This window comes from Hakea prostrata, chromosome 10 (genome assembly GCF_041222555.1).
Source record: "Hakea prostrata isolate BN-2017 chromosome 10, UWA_Hpros_2, whole genome shotgun sequence".
NCBI lineage: Eukaryota > Viridiplantae > Streptophyta > Magnoliopsida > Proteales > Proteaceae > Hakea > Hakea prostrata.
The window spans coordinates 2,989,700-3,005,155 of NC_142609.1; positions in this window are offsets into that span (position 1 = coordinate 2,989,700).

Consider the following 15,456-nt stretch of genomic DNA (forward strand, 5'->3'; position numbering starts at 1 on the left):
TGAGGTTGTTTGAAACTACTAACTATTCTAATTTGGACATCATTGGCTTCAAACAAATATTTTTAGAATGAAAATTTTGTCATGGAATGTGAGAGGCCTCAATGGGATGTTCACCACACAATGCTTATCTAAACTTCTAAACAAACACAAGCCCGATCTGGTTTTCTTATGTGAAACCAAATGTTCTGATCATGAGGTTCTACTTAAAAAAAGGGGTAAATTCTTCAAGAATTACTCTTCCATTGATTTCATAAACAGCCAGGGATTGAAAGGGCTGAAAGGTGGAATTTGGACTCTGCAAAAGGCCGGAGCAGGGTGCACCCTCCTAAAAAGAAAATTCTTTTATGGCCATCAACTGCTCCTTTGAAGGAAAAGAGTGGGTTACGATCTTCATCTATTGCCCCCTAACTATGCCTCAAGAAAAACGTTTTGGATAGATCTTCTCTCTTTTATCCAATTTGTGTCCAAACCGCTAATATTTATAGGGGATTTCAATGAAGTCATGAATCAAGAGGATAAACTGGGAGGTATGTCCAAACCATCCCCGGCACTTCCTGCACTCCAAAACCTTGTGTTCAGCAAGGATCTACAAGAAATTGCCCCACCAGGCCTGTATTTCACTTAGTCAAACAAACAAAAGCCACCCAATCTAATCAACGAAAAATTAGATAGAAGCTGGGCCTCTCCATCATGGATTGCTCTCTTCCCAAATGCCAACCTAAAGAAATTGCCAGCAATTGGTTCAGACCATAACCCTATATCTCTTTGTTTGGCTAATCCCAAACCAACGGGGAGGAAGCTGTTTCATTTTCAAAATGCATGGACTTGTCATCCACTTTTTGAAACAGCGGTTGAACAAGCATGGGTAAGTGGAGGTAATATCTCTCTGGACTGTAAACTTGCTGTTGTGGAGAACATATATCCCGAGGACCCCCCCTCGGGACGAACGTACACCCCCACTCGGGATAGAGAAGTCTTCTTAAGGGAAGTCCTCTTAGGAGGATTCTGAGAATCCCTTATGGAGAAAACGCATACCCACTCGGGACTTGATTATTCTGAAGACTCGGGAGGAATATTGTTCTCCCTTGAGAGGCACAGAAAACCCCCTCGGGCCATGATTATTCTGAAGACTCGGGAGGAATAGTGTTCTCCCTTGAGAAGCACAGAAAACCCCCTCGGGACATGATTATTCTGAAGACTCGGGAGGAATAGTGTTCTCCCTTGAGAAGCACATGAAACCCCCTTAGGCAGGCTCATCTCTTCGTTGGAGAAGGGTCCCGAGTGCATCACTCGGGAAGAATATATATCCAACTCAAGCATTTCTCAGAAGACTCTCTTGACCAAGTCAAGAAGAGTTAGTTACGCATAAACACTCAGCATATCTATTCCGAGAATTGGGGAGGTGAGTCAGCATAACGGCACTATCAGGTGCGACAAAGAAGGAGCCGTTATTCCACTACTCCACTCACTTCTCAACTATCGATCCGAAACTCAAGGAATCACCGCCTCCAGGTAACCTCTATATAAACCCACCTCCTACATGGAGAAAGGTACGAGAACTTTCATCTGAATAATCACTCATTACGTTCTTGAGAACTCTCTCAAGAACTCTTATTGTTGCCTAGGCTGACTTGAGCGTCGGAGGCGGTTCCCCGGCCAAAACTAGGCCGGACCGTTCTTGCTTTCTTTGTGTGTGCAGGCATCCCAGTTATTCCAACTTGGTTGGAGAGCTCTTAAGGTGGTCATCTCAATATCCGGCTCTCGAAGAAGTTCTAGACGCAACAAATTGGCGCCATCTGTGGGAAACGTCGCAGAAAGTCATGACAAGACGTACCACACCTCAGGTGACAAGTTCTCAAATTCTCACTCGAGCGAGAGAAAGGGAGATAGAAAATGGACGTGTTGAAGAACAAACTCTCCCTTCTCTAGATCGACAAATTCCTATTCCAGAGGAAGGTCAAGAAGGAGTTCCGGAGAATCCCCCGTTAACTATTCCAAGTCCATTTGGAGAAGGCGGTTCGAGTCAACCTCCAATTCCAGCGACAGTGGCCGATTTGCAGAATATGCAAAGAGAAGTCCAACAACAAATGTTGGAACTCCAAGGAGTTGTTCGAGGCTTAGTCCATCAAATCGGGGTACCATCCGGACCCCCCAGAAATTCCCAAGAAGGACGAAGGCGTGAAGCCGTTCGTCAGACTCGGGATAGGCAACGTTCGGTGAATGAAGAAAGGAGAAATCCCAGAATACCAAGACGACCAGCCGAACGAGTTGGAGAAAGATCTCAAGGAGTTCGTATTGAAGAACCACTTCCCCGAGGAGATCGGACGAGGAGAAGTGTTTTCGATCGTTTGGCTGGGCTTAGACAGACTCGGGACTTACCCAGAAGGGAGCGCAGAAATGAAAGAGTTCGGGAACAAGAAGGCGAAAGCACCGGAAGAGGCCATTCCAAATCTAATGACCCGAGAGGATCGGTCAGTCACTATGGATCTTCTCATGGACCAACTTCCCAATATTCTGATCTCGGAAGTGTTCGGTCTCCTCAAGAGCGTCAAGAGGCGCATGGTCTTGGGAGAAGATTAGATGCCATGGAGAGACGGCTTGATGATCGGGACCTGGATGACGACTATGACGTGGTTGACAAAGAACCCTTCTCAAAAGAAGTAATGAGAGCACCTCTTCCACCGAACTTTATCATGCCGACATTTACTCCCTATGAAGGTAAGTCCAATCCTCGAGAACATAATAGTTATTTTAAATCTATCATGGCCGTTATTGGCCGAGAAGATGAGTTATTGTGCCGAACCTTCCCGGCATCTCTCAAAGGCCCGGCGATAAAATGGTTTTCTAGCCTACCGCCAAGATCCATCCAAAACTTTCGAGAACTCGGGAGAAAATTTATTGCCCGATTCCAAAGTTGCATCGGGAGTAAGAAGACAACAGATAGCCTTTTTGCCATTAGGCAAAAACCGAATGAGTCCGTTCGGGACTATCTTCTCAGATTCGATAAAGTGGCTATTGAAGTTGAAGAATTGGATGATACGGTGGCGTACAATGCGCTATGGAGTGGAATAACCCAAAGACGTTTGCTTGAGGTATTGCTCCAAGATAAGCCGAGGACTTATGGGGCATTTCTTAAGAAATGCCAAAAGCAAGCAACGGTTGCAGAAGTTATCGAAGCCCGAGAAGAGTCCACAAGAGGGATGAAGGAAAAGAAGAATTATGGAGAAAGAGGTCAGAATTCAAATGCTCGGGCGAAGGATGATAAAAAGGGAGGTTGAAAAGAAAGACTCGCCCACGGGTGGCCACCTTAAGATTGCGTCTAGAACTTAAGATTCATCCGTGGCGTATCCACAGAGCAATGGGCAAGTTGAGATAACTAATCGGACGCTTTTGGATGGAATAAAAAAGCGTCTAGAGACAAGTCGGACCAAATGGGTTGAAGAACTACCAAGCGTCCTTTGGTCATATCGCACCACGGCCAGAACTCCTACGGGAGAAACACCTCTTCCGCTAGCCTACGGCATAGAAGCACTTGTCCCGGTAGAGGTATTAGCAGAATCAACGAGATATACAAACTTCAATGAAGAAGCAAACGAAGAAGGCTTGAAGAGCAATCTTGATCGAAGAAGTGCGTTGAAGAGCAATCTTGATCTAAAAATAGAAGACATCGTGCGGGTGACTTAGTGCTCCGCAAAGTTGCGGAATCAAACCAGAAACCAAGGCAAGCTCTCACCCACATGGGAAGGGCCATATCTTGTCGAACAAGATGCTCGGACATACAAGCTAAAAATAGAAGACAATGATCGTACTGGTAATTCCATGAACTTCGAAAATTCTATCAGAGAGTTATTCCGGATATGTAGCATTTCCAACCAAGTCGAAAGACCATTTGATTCTCAATAAAGCCTATGTCTCCATTTTACATCCTTTCTTGAAAAGAAAGTTATAGCAAAGATAGACACAAGATTTAAAAACAAAATAAAAAAAAAAAAAAAAAAAAAAATTCAAAGGCGTTACACTCGGGACCTCGCTCGGGTAGCCACTCGGGAGTATTTCCCCACCTCTTATGAAAGTCCAATGCAAACTCTCATGAGATGGAAATATTCAATGGCGTTACACTCGGGACTTCACTCGGGTAGCCACTTGGGAGAATTTCTCCATCACTTATGAATTTCTCCAACACATGAGATACATTTCTCTCCAAGACCTTCATTCGGAACCATATTCGGGACCATCTGGAATAAAGGCTCGGGAGAAATCAAAACATCATCAACCCTAAGGCATTACGCTAGGGGAGTCACTCGGGACCTCACTCGGGTAGCCACTCGGGAGAAATCCCTCACCTCTTATGAAAGTCCAATGCGAGACCTCATAAGATGGAAATATTCAAAGGCGTTACACTCGGGGCCTCACTCGGGTAGCCACTCGGGAGAAATCCCTCACCTCTTATGAAAGTCCAATGCAGACTCTCATAAGATGGAAATATTCAAAGGCGTTACACTCGGGGCCTCACTCGGGTAGCCACTCGGGAGAAATTCCCCACCTCTTATGAAAGTCCAATGCAGACTTTCATAAGATGGAATTTTTCTAAGGCGTTACACTCGGGACCTCACTCGGGTAGCCACTCGGGAGAAATCCCTCACCTCTTATGAAAGTCCAATGCAGACTCTCATAAGATGGAAATATTCAAAGGCGTTACACTCGGGGCCTCACTCGGGTAGCCACTCGGGAGAAATCCCTCACCTCTTATGAAAGTCCAATGCAGACTCTCATAAGATGGAAATATTCAAAGGCGTTACACTCGAGGCCTCACTCGGGTAGCCACTCGGGAGAAATTCCCCACCTCTTATGAAAGTCCAATGCAGACTCTCATAAGATGGAAATATTCAAAGGCGTTACACTCGGGACCTCACTCGGGTAGCCACTCGGGAGAAATCCCCCACCTCTTATGCAAGTCCAATACAGACTCTCATAAGATGGAATTTATTTAAAGGCGTTACACTCGGGACCTCACTCGGGTAGCCATTCGGGAGTATTTCCCCACCTCTTATGAAAGTCCAATGCAAACTCTCATGAGATGGAATTTATTCAAAGGCATTACACTCGGGACCTCACTCGGGTAGCCATTCGGGAGAATTTCCCCACCTCTTGTGAAAGTCCAATGCAGACTCTCATAAGATGGAATTATTCAAAGGCGTTACACTCGGGAACTCACTTGGGTAGCCATTCGGGAGAATTTCCCTACCTCTTGTGAAAGTCCAATGCAGACTCTCATAAGATGGAATTATTCAAAGGCGTTACACTCGGGACCTCACTCGGGTAGCCATTCGGGAGTATTTCCCCACCTCTTATGAAAGTCCAATGCAGACTCTCATTCGGGACATGATTATTCTGAAGACTCGGGAGGAATAGTGTTCTCCCTTGAGAAGCAAGAAAAACCCCCTTAGGCAGGCTCATCTCTTCGTTGGAGAAGGGTCCCGAGTGCCTCACTCGGGAAGAATATATATCCAACTCAAGCATTTCTCAGAAGACTCTCTTGACCAAGTCAAGAAGAGTTAGTTACGCATAAACACTCAACATATCTATTCCGAGAATTGGGGAGGTGAGTCAGCATAACGGCACTATCAGGTGCGACAAAGAAGGAGCCGCTATTCCACTACTCCACTCACTCCTCAACTATCGATCTGGAACTTAAGGAATCACCGCCTCCAGGTAACCTCTATATAAACCCACCTCCTACATGGAGAAAGGTACGAGAACTTTCATCTGAGTAATTACTCATTACGTTCTTGAGAACTCTCTCAAGAACTCTTATTGTTGCCTAGGCTGACTTGAGCGTCGAAGGCGGTTCCCTGGCCAAAACTAGGCCGGACCGTTCTTGCTTTCTTTGTGTGTGCAGGCATCCCAATTATTCCAACTTAGCTGGAGAGCTCTTAAGGTGGTCATCTCTATATCCGGCTCTCGAAGAAGTTCTAGACGCAACACTTGCCAATCTGTCTCGATTTTTACCTCATTGGAATAAATCTGTTTTTGGGAACATTGACAACATTTTTCTCAATATTTCTGAGGAAATTGAGGTAATGGAGAATCTAACCAGTCCAAATTGGGATAGAATCACAGCCAAAAAACAGGCTCTCTCAAGGGCTCTTGCATTTGAGGAACAATTCTAGTTTCGGAAATCACGAGGTAAGTACATCATGGATGGCGACAAAAATACCAGGTACTACCACCTCTCTTCTAAAATTCATATTCATAGGGGGAGAATTGAGAACATTGAATACAATGGAAAAATAGCATGTACCCCTTTTGAAATTGCAATTGCTTTCTTAAGTTACATGAAAACTTTATTCTCTTCATCAAAACCCTTGGATCCATCGTTCATTGAATGTTTCTTCCCAAATATGGCCAACGTAGTGGGATCCTGGATGGAATCTCGGTGAACCCATCCATGGAGGAGATCAAAAATACTGCATTCTCCTTAAACCCCCACAAAGCTCCTAGAGTGGATGGTTTTAATGCTCTTTTTTATCAGAAGCATTGGGACCTAATCAGCAGTGACCTCGTCCAATTTGTCCAATTTTTTTTCAATAATTCCTCTTTCCCCTTTGGAGCAAATCACACACTCTTGTGTTTCATCCCAAAAAAGGAGCATGCAAGATTAGTTGGTGATTTTAGACCAATCAGTCTGTGCAATGTGAGCTACAAAATTGTGGCAAAGGTGTTGGCTCGAAGGCTCAAACCTATCCTGAGTAACTTCATATCTCCGTGTCAAGGGGCTTTTGTGGAAAATAGACAAATTACGGATAACATACTGTTAGCCCAAGATATTTTCCATTTTATGAGAAAAACAACGGGGCAGACTAGATATGTGGCTCTCAAGCTTTATATGTCGAAAGCTTACGATAGGGTGGAATGGAATGTGTTAACAATTTTTTTTTTTTTTTTTTTTTTTTTTTTTGGGTTTTGATCAGAAATGGTGTATGTTGGTGCAACCTAGAGGGGGGGTGATTAGGTTGTACCTAGTGGTTTATAACAATTTTTCGGTTTAGTTGCAATTTCAAAATAGATTAACAGTTCAAGATGAAATCTAATGAAAACAGCAATCACAGACACAGAATTTATAGTGGTTCGACTCTACGAGTCTACGTCCACTCCTCTCTTAGCCTCAAGAGAGTATTTCCACTAACAAATCTCTTTCAATACAATGGGTATAGAAGCAAACCCTTACAATCTTCGTTACGGGGCAAAAGTACCATTTACAACCTTCGTTCACGGACAAGAGTATCCAATACAATGAATTCTAATCAACCTAGACTAGAATTAAAATAACCAATTCACAATACGAAAAGTATTAGATATTACCTATCAAAGGAGAGTAACCCTTTACCCTTTGAGTGCAAGTGATGCAATGAATGAATTAAGAATAACACGCATCAATATACTTCAACGGCTTTCAATAACTCCAGGCTTTGCTTCAGTGAAAGCTTCAACTTTGGAATATCCCTCAAAGTTAACCGGAGTTGGGAGGACAGCAATAATGATAAAAACACCAAAACTTTGCTTTTTCACTTGTGAGTGAATATGTGTTTGATGGGGGAGAAGGATGATTCTCAAATGGGGGTGGTTGGGCTTTTATAGACCCCAAGTTACTGCCTTCCCCATTTCCCCACGGATATAAAATCTTTGCGAGATTTTGTTCCAGACGGACATCCGTCTGCCCAGACGGTCATCCGTCTCATAAGGTATCCGTTACAAACAGCTGTAGAAGATATTCTCTTTAAACTAGCCGTTATAGTTAAATCTAGGCCAGACGGACCCGTCTGGACTGGCTCAGACGGGCAACCGTCTGCCAGACGGAAATTCCTTTTGGCCTTCTGTTGTTTCTGAGAAACAGAGTTATCAAAACAAACGGACGTCCGTCTGGGCTCTGTTTTTCTAAACAGTTTTGGGCTGGGATATGGCTTGGATTTTCGGATCTTTTTGACAATCCTAAGCGTTGTACACCTTACTAACATGTCCTAGGTCACTCTAGTAACATGGATTACATATTATGGATGCATTTACATGTGTGTGTATGCAAAGGTGTCCTAAGCCTTGATTTAGCCTAAGTCTTGATCTTTGACTTGGTCTTTGACTTAATCTTGATCAGTGATCTTGATGCTCTCCTCTTGACTTTGGTTCTTTGTCTAAGATGGTTTGATCTTGAGCTTGACTCTCCGGAAATTTCTTTGAACCAGATATTTACATCGAGATTCTCTGCAGTGATGAGCTGGACAAAACATATCCACATGGAAACATTAGTAGAGTGTTTGTCATCATCAAAACTGATTGGAGACTGATGTGGCAAATGCTGACTTGGCATTTTCCAACAGTGTACACTCATCAACTCACTTATCTCTAGTGCCTCTTTCTCGATCAAACATAATGGCAACCTGTACTTCTGGTTCTCAAGAATTAGAGGGTTGCGAAAAGGATGCCCCCTGAGCCCGTATCTCTTCTTGTTAATCATGGAGATCTTGTCCAGGCTACTGTCTAAGTATAGATCTCTCAATCTCTTTAAGGGAGTTAAGGTTGCTCGAAGAGCTCCTAAAATCACCCACCTCTTCTTTGTTAATGACACTTTCTTGTTCTGTCGGGCAGATAGGGAAGATGCTTTGGCCCTAAAGGTGGTCTTAAAACTATTCTCAGACATCACGAGACAAGAAATAAACTTGGAAAAAGTGGGGCCTACTTCAGTTGAAATGTACCCAATCATGAGAAGAACATGATCTTATCAACTCTAGGGATCAATGAAATGGGAAAAGACTCACTCTACTTAGGCACGAAATTGATTCATGGTCAATCTAAAGTGAAGAATCTCCAGTTCATCATCAACAAGATGAAGCAAAAAATGGCTAACTGGAAAGCGGCAAGCCTTTCCTTTGCAGGGAGAAGTGTTCTGTTACAATTTGTTCTTCAAGCCCAATCTCTTTACCACATGCAGTGCTTTAAATTCCCAAGTAGGCTGTGTAAAAAAATCGACTCACTATGCCAAAAGTTTTGGCTAGGGAATTCGACCAAGGAAAAACAGTTAACACTCATCTCTTGGGATCGATGCTGCCAACCTAAAGAAAATGGAGGTCTGTGGTTTAAGAAAATGGAGGACATAAATAAGGCACTTTTACTAAAGCAAGGATGGAGAATGCTCAAAAATCCAGAAACTTTATGGGTACAGACCTTGAAGGCAAAATACTTCCCAAACAATTATGTATTCAATCCAAAAGTCATTAAACGAAAGGGGTCATGGACATGGAATAGCATTTGCAGAGCGTTACCAGATCTTGAAAAAATGGTGTGGAGAAAGGTAAGAAACTGAAGGAACACATCCTTCTGGTTTGATCCGTGGATTAAAAATCCAACTCACAGGACTTGTCAAGTTCCGGAAACTGACAGGTGGGTAAGAAACTCAACAGTGGCTCAAGTGACAAACTCACTCAATCTTACCAATAGGGAGTCACCTCTTCCTCAAACTTCTCAATTTTTTTATCTTTCAAACATAAATCTCAATGATGAAAGTGATGCATGGATATCTCTTACTTCAAGAAATGGAGATTTCATTGTCAAACTAGCAAGGAAATCTCCATGACAAATAAGAATGATATCTCAAACCAATTCACTCAGCAAATGGTGGAAGTTCTTTTGGAAACTACCCCTACACCCGAAATTCAAGACGTTCTTCTGGCGTCTTATAAATGCAGGACTTCCTGTCAAGGAAACACTTGCCCAATGAACTTTGATGTCTCCAATATGTGAGATGTGTGGAAATTGTGTCAAAACCCTTTGGCATGTTTTTGTATCTTGTGATTGGACAAAAAGAATTTGGGCGGCAGGCCCCTTAGGTCTCAGAACAAAAAGATTGATACATACATCAATCACTGAGCTGCAACACACATGAGTCTTCAAGGATCACACATAGAGAGACAAATATAATGATTTCTAAACCAAACACTTGTTTATGCAAAACTATGACTAATTTAAGTCAATTATCAATGTTGATGTGTGCAAGGGTACATAATGCAGCACTAGATAAAACTGGATGGAGTGTGGGACTGTTTTGGGAAGGATAGGTAATGTATCTCAGTGCAGGACTGAAGAAGGGAAAGATCGTTGAGGCTCTCCTAAGTGGAATGATGGATGGAATAGAAAAAGCACAAACCTACAATATACAAGTAGAAAAGATATGGTGCAATAAAAAGGAAGTGCTTGATCTACTCTCATCACAAAACCACACCAAATGGCCAATAGATTATGTCCCAATTTTGGTAAATATAATTTGTAATAGTAAGAACCCTAGTCTGAAACAATTTACTCAGACCACACTCCAGCAATGGCTCACTTATAAAGCATATATATCCTCCATTGAGCATCAGGAAAAAATAGATGTAATAGATGCTACTAATCCGTGTGCTTGTTACATTGAGTAATACTCAGTTTTCTTTCAGTATAAAAAAATAAATAAATAAATTAAAAAAAAAACTTAACACCTTGCATGTATATATATTTAGCTTCAGTCTTTATATTCCTACGTAGAGGAATAGCAGTGATCTGATGCAAATTTTTAGAAGCAACAGCTCAGAAAGTTAAAGTATCATAGTTGTTGCACCAATCACACCATGGATACTTGAGGTTTCCCTTTATTTTATTCTTTTCGATAAGATGGATTTTTGGGGTTTCTTGTTCCTGAGAACAGCCATAAAATAAGGTATCATGCAGCCCAGGACCAAAAAATAGCGAATTCAGGATAACCTTTACTGACTCAGCAAGAAATTGCATTTCTTAGGGAGCAAGAGTGATAACTGTTGTGGGGAACTAAGGTCCCGAGTCCCCCCCCCCTCGGGAGAGATACACCTCCCTCGGGCTGGTGCATCTCTTCCCTCATAAAGGGTCCCGAGTGCCTCACTCGGGACAGATGCACCCCCTTGGGCTGGCTGATCTCTTCCTTGGAAAAGGTCCCGAGTGCATCACTCGAGACAGATACACCCCCTTAGGCAGGCTCATCTCTTCGTTGGAGAAGGGTTCCGAGTTCCTCACTCGGGAAGGATATATATCCAACTCAAGCATTTCTCAGAAGACTCTCTTGACCAAGTCAAGAAGAGTTAGTTACGCATAAACACCCAGCATATCTATTCCGAGAATTGGGGAGGTGAGTCAGCATAACGGCACTATCTGGTGCGACAAAGAAGGAGCCGTTATTCCACTACTCCACTCACTCCTCAACTATGGATCCGAAACTTAAGGAATCGCCGCCTCTAGGTAACCTCTATATAAACCCACCTCCTACATGGAGAAAGGTACGAGAACTTCATCTGAGTAATTACTCATTACGTTCTTGAGAACTCTCTCAAGAACTCTTATTGTTGCCTAGGCTGACTTGGGCGTCGGAGGCGGTTCCCCGGCCAAAACTTGGTTGGACCGTTCTTGCTTTCTTTGTGTGTGCAGGCATCCCAGTTATTCCAACTTGGTTGGAGAGCTCTTAAGGTGGTCATCTCAATATCCGGCCCTCAAAGAAGTTCTAGACGCAACAAATTGGCGCCGTCTGTGGGAAGTGTCACAAAAAGTCATGACGAGACGTACCACACCTCAGGTGACAAGTTCTCAAATTCTCACTAGAGCGAGGGAGAGGGAGATAGAAAACGGACGTGTTGAAGAATAAACTCTCCCTTCTTTAGATCAACAAATTCCTATTCCAGAGGAAGTTCAAGAAGGGGTTCCAAATAATTCCTCCGTTAACTATTCCAACTCCATTTGGAGAAGGAGGTTCGAGTCAACCTCCAATTCCAAAGCCAAAGTGGCCGATTTGCAGAATATGCAAAGAGAAGTCCAACAACAAATGTTGGAACTCCAAGGAGTTGTTCGAGGCTTAGTCCATCAAGTCGGGGTACCATCCGGACCCAGCCTAGAAATTCCCAAGAAGGACGAAGGTGTGAAGCTATCCGACGTACTCGGGATAAGCATCGCCCGGTGAACCAAGAAAGGAGAAATCCCGGAATACCAAGGCGACCAGCCGAACGAGTTGGAGAAAGATCTCAAGGAGTGCATATTGAAGAACCATTTCCCGAGGAGATCGGACGAGGGGAAGTGTGTTCAATCATTTGGCTGGGCTTAGACAAACTCGGGACTTACCCGGAAAGGGGCGTAAAAATGAAGGAGATCGGGGAACAAGAAGGCGAAAGCCACGGAAGAGGTCCATTCTAGATCTAATGACCCGAGAGGATCGATTAGTCGATATGGATCTTCTCATGGACCAACTTCCCAATATTCTGATCTCAGAAGTGTTCGGTCTCCGCAAGAACGTCAAGAGGCGCATGGTCTTGGGAGAAGATTAGATGCCATGGAGAGACGGCTTGATGATCGGGACCTTGATGACGACTACGACATTGGTTGACCGAGAACCCTTCTCGAAGAAGTTATGAGAGCACCTCTTCCACCTAACTTTATCATGCCGACGTTTACTCCCTATGAAGGTAAGTCCAATCCTCGAGAACATATTAGTTATTTTAAATCTGTCATGGCTGTTATTGGCCGAGAAGATGAGCTATTGTGCCGAACCTTCCCGGCATCTCTCAAAGGCCCGATGATAAAGTGGTTTTCTAGCCTACCGCCAAGATCCATCCAAAACTTCCGAGAACTCGGGAGAAAATTTATTGCCCGATTCGGAAGTTGCATTGGGAGTAAGAAGACCGCAGATAGCCTCTTTGCCATTAGGCTAAAACCAAATGAGTCTGTTCGAGACTATCTTCTCAGATTTGATAAAGTAGCTATCGAGGTTGAAGAATTGGATGATACGGTGGCGTACAATGCACTATGGAGTGGAATAACCCAAAGACGTTTGCTCGAGGTATTGCTCCAAGATAAGCCAAGGACTTATGGAGCACTTCTTAAGAAATGCCAAAAGCAAGCAACAGTTGCAGAAGTTATCGAAGCCCGAGAAGAGTCCGCAAGAGGGATGAAGGAAAAGAAGAATTATGGAGAAAAAGGCCAGAATTCAAATGCTCGGGCAAGAGATGACAAAAGGGAGGTTGGAAAGAAAGACTTGCCAATGGGGACTTTACACCTCTTAATACTAATAGGTCAGAAATTCTATTACAGATCATAGATAAAGAAAACTTGAAGTGGCCGGGCAAGATAAAAGCCCGACCTGAAGATAGGAATATGACAAAGTATTGTCGCTTTCACAAAGACTATGGCCACCATACGGATGAGTGCAGAAATCTTAAGGTCGAGATCGAGAAACTCATCCAAGGAGGGCATCTTGAAAAGTATCTTCAAAAGAGGCCGCAAGATCGAGAGAAGTCCCCACCTAGATCAACAAAGAGACTCAGATCCAAAAGTCCCGAGAGGGCAGATAAGAATCCCGAGAAGAAACCCGACACTCGGGAATTCTCTCCCATCTATATAGTTTTGGGAAATCCAACCGAAGAATCCATTAAGAAAGCGAAGCAAAAAGCGCGGTTCGTGGGATCAATGCAGTTGCCGAGAAAACGAAGAAATGACTTATGCCCAGATCCAATAACCTTCACCGACGAAGATCTCAAGGGCGTCACTTCTCCTCACGACGATGCTATAGTTATCAAAGTGAAATTGGCAAATTGGGAAGTTCACCGCGTTCTTGTAGACACGGGATCTTCCGCCGACTTACTATCTTATGAAGCATTTAAGAAATTGAAGTTTGAGGACGAGATGATGACTCCATGCGGGACTCACTTATATGGGTTCGCCGGGTCGTCCGCCATATCCGAAGGGACCATCCAATTGGATCTAAGGATCGGGACTTCTCCTCGGGATGCAGTGGTCCAAGCAACATTCATGGTGGTTCGGGACCTTTCAACTTACAACGTCTTACTCGGGAGGCCAACTCTTAACGCCTTAGGGGCGGTGGTTTCTCCAACACATATGAAGTTGAAGTTTCCAACCACAGCAGGAGTCGGGGAGTGCTCTTCCAATCAGCGACTCTCCAGACAATGTTATGTGAATTATCTCAAGAAAGTCAGAAAAACCGAGAGGTCGGGCAATACAATGAGTATTGAAATTCGGGATGACCGGGATGAAGAAGCTATGCAGAGAGCCAAACCTATTGAAAAGCTTGAGCGAATTCAACTTCATCCGGATCTTCCCGAGAGAGGGACTATGATCAGTTCAGAACAACCTACAGAATTCAAGGAAGAACTGACCGAGTTTCTCCAGAACAACCTAGATGTATTCGCATGGTCGGCCGAAGACATGCCCGGGATAGATCGAAGAGTTGCAGAACACAGCTTATGGATCAGGGATGATGCAATTCCAATGATCCAAAAAAGAAGGAATTTTTCGCTCGAGAAACATGTTGCCATCAGAACCGAAGTGGAGAAGCTAGAGCAATCGGGTTTCATCAAACCAATAGAATGCTCAACTTGGTTGGCGAATGTAGTAATGGTGAAGAAAGCCAACGGCAAATGGAGAATGTGTACGGATTACACAGACTTGAATAAAGCATGCCCAAAAGATTGCTATCCACTTCCCCGGATCGACCTTTTGATCGACGCCACAGCGGGACATGAAGTATTGAGCTTCATGGACGCTTACTCGGGATATAATCAAATTAGGATGAATCCCAAGGACGAAAGGGATACGGCCTTCATGACGGATCGTGAAAGTTACTTTTATAAAGTAATGCCCTTCGGGTTGAAGAACGCTGGGGCCACTTATCAGAGAATGGTAAACAAAGTATTTAAGGATGAAATAGGAAGAAATATGGAAGTATATGTGGATGATATGCTCATCAAAAGTATTGTCCGAAGAAGTCATCTGGAAGATCTTGAAGAAGTCTTTGATACTTTAAGAACATATCAGATGAGGCTAAATCCAGAGAAGTGTGCGTTCGGAGTTTCTTCTGGAAAATTCCTTGGATTTATGGTATCCCAAAGCGGAATCGAGGCAAACCCGGAAAAAATTAAAGCCTTGCTGGAGATGGAGTCGCCAAAGATGGTTAGAGATATTCAATGCCTAACCGGAAGAGTAGCAGCCTTAAACAGATTTATCTCGAGGTCGGGTGAAAAATGTTTGCCTTTCTTCAAGGCTCTTAAAGACCTCGGGAAGGCAAAGGATACCTTATGGACCGATGAATGTCAGAAAGCATTTGAGAAGTTGAAGGAAAAACTCGGGACTCCACCTCTCTTAGCCCGACCTTCAACGGGAGAGCAACTATTCACATACTTAGCCATTTCTCCAGCGGCAGTAAGCGCGGTGTTAGTAAAAGAAGAAGGTACTTCACAAAACCCCATTTATTTCATAAGTCATGTTCTAGTAGATGCCGAGACGCGATATCCGGATGTGGACAAACAAGCTTTAGCCCTTGTTGTCGCATCTCGGAAACTCAGATCATACTTCCACGCTCATCCAATTGTAGTCTTGACCAACTTCCCGTTGAAGAAGATACTA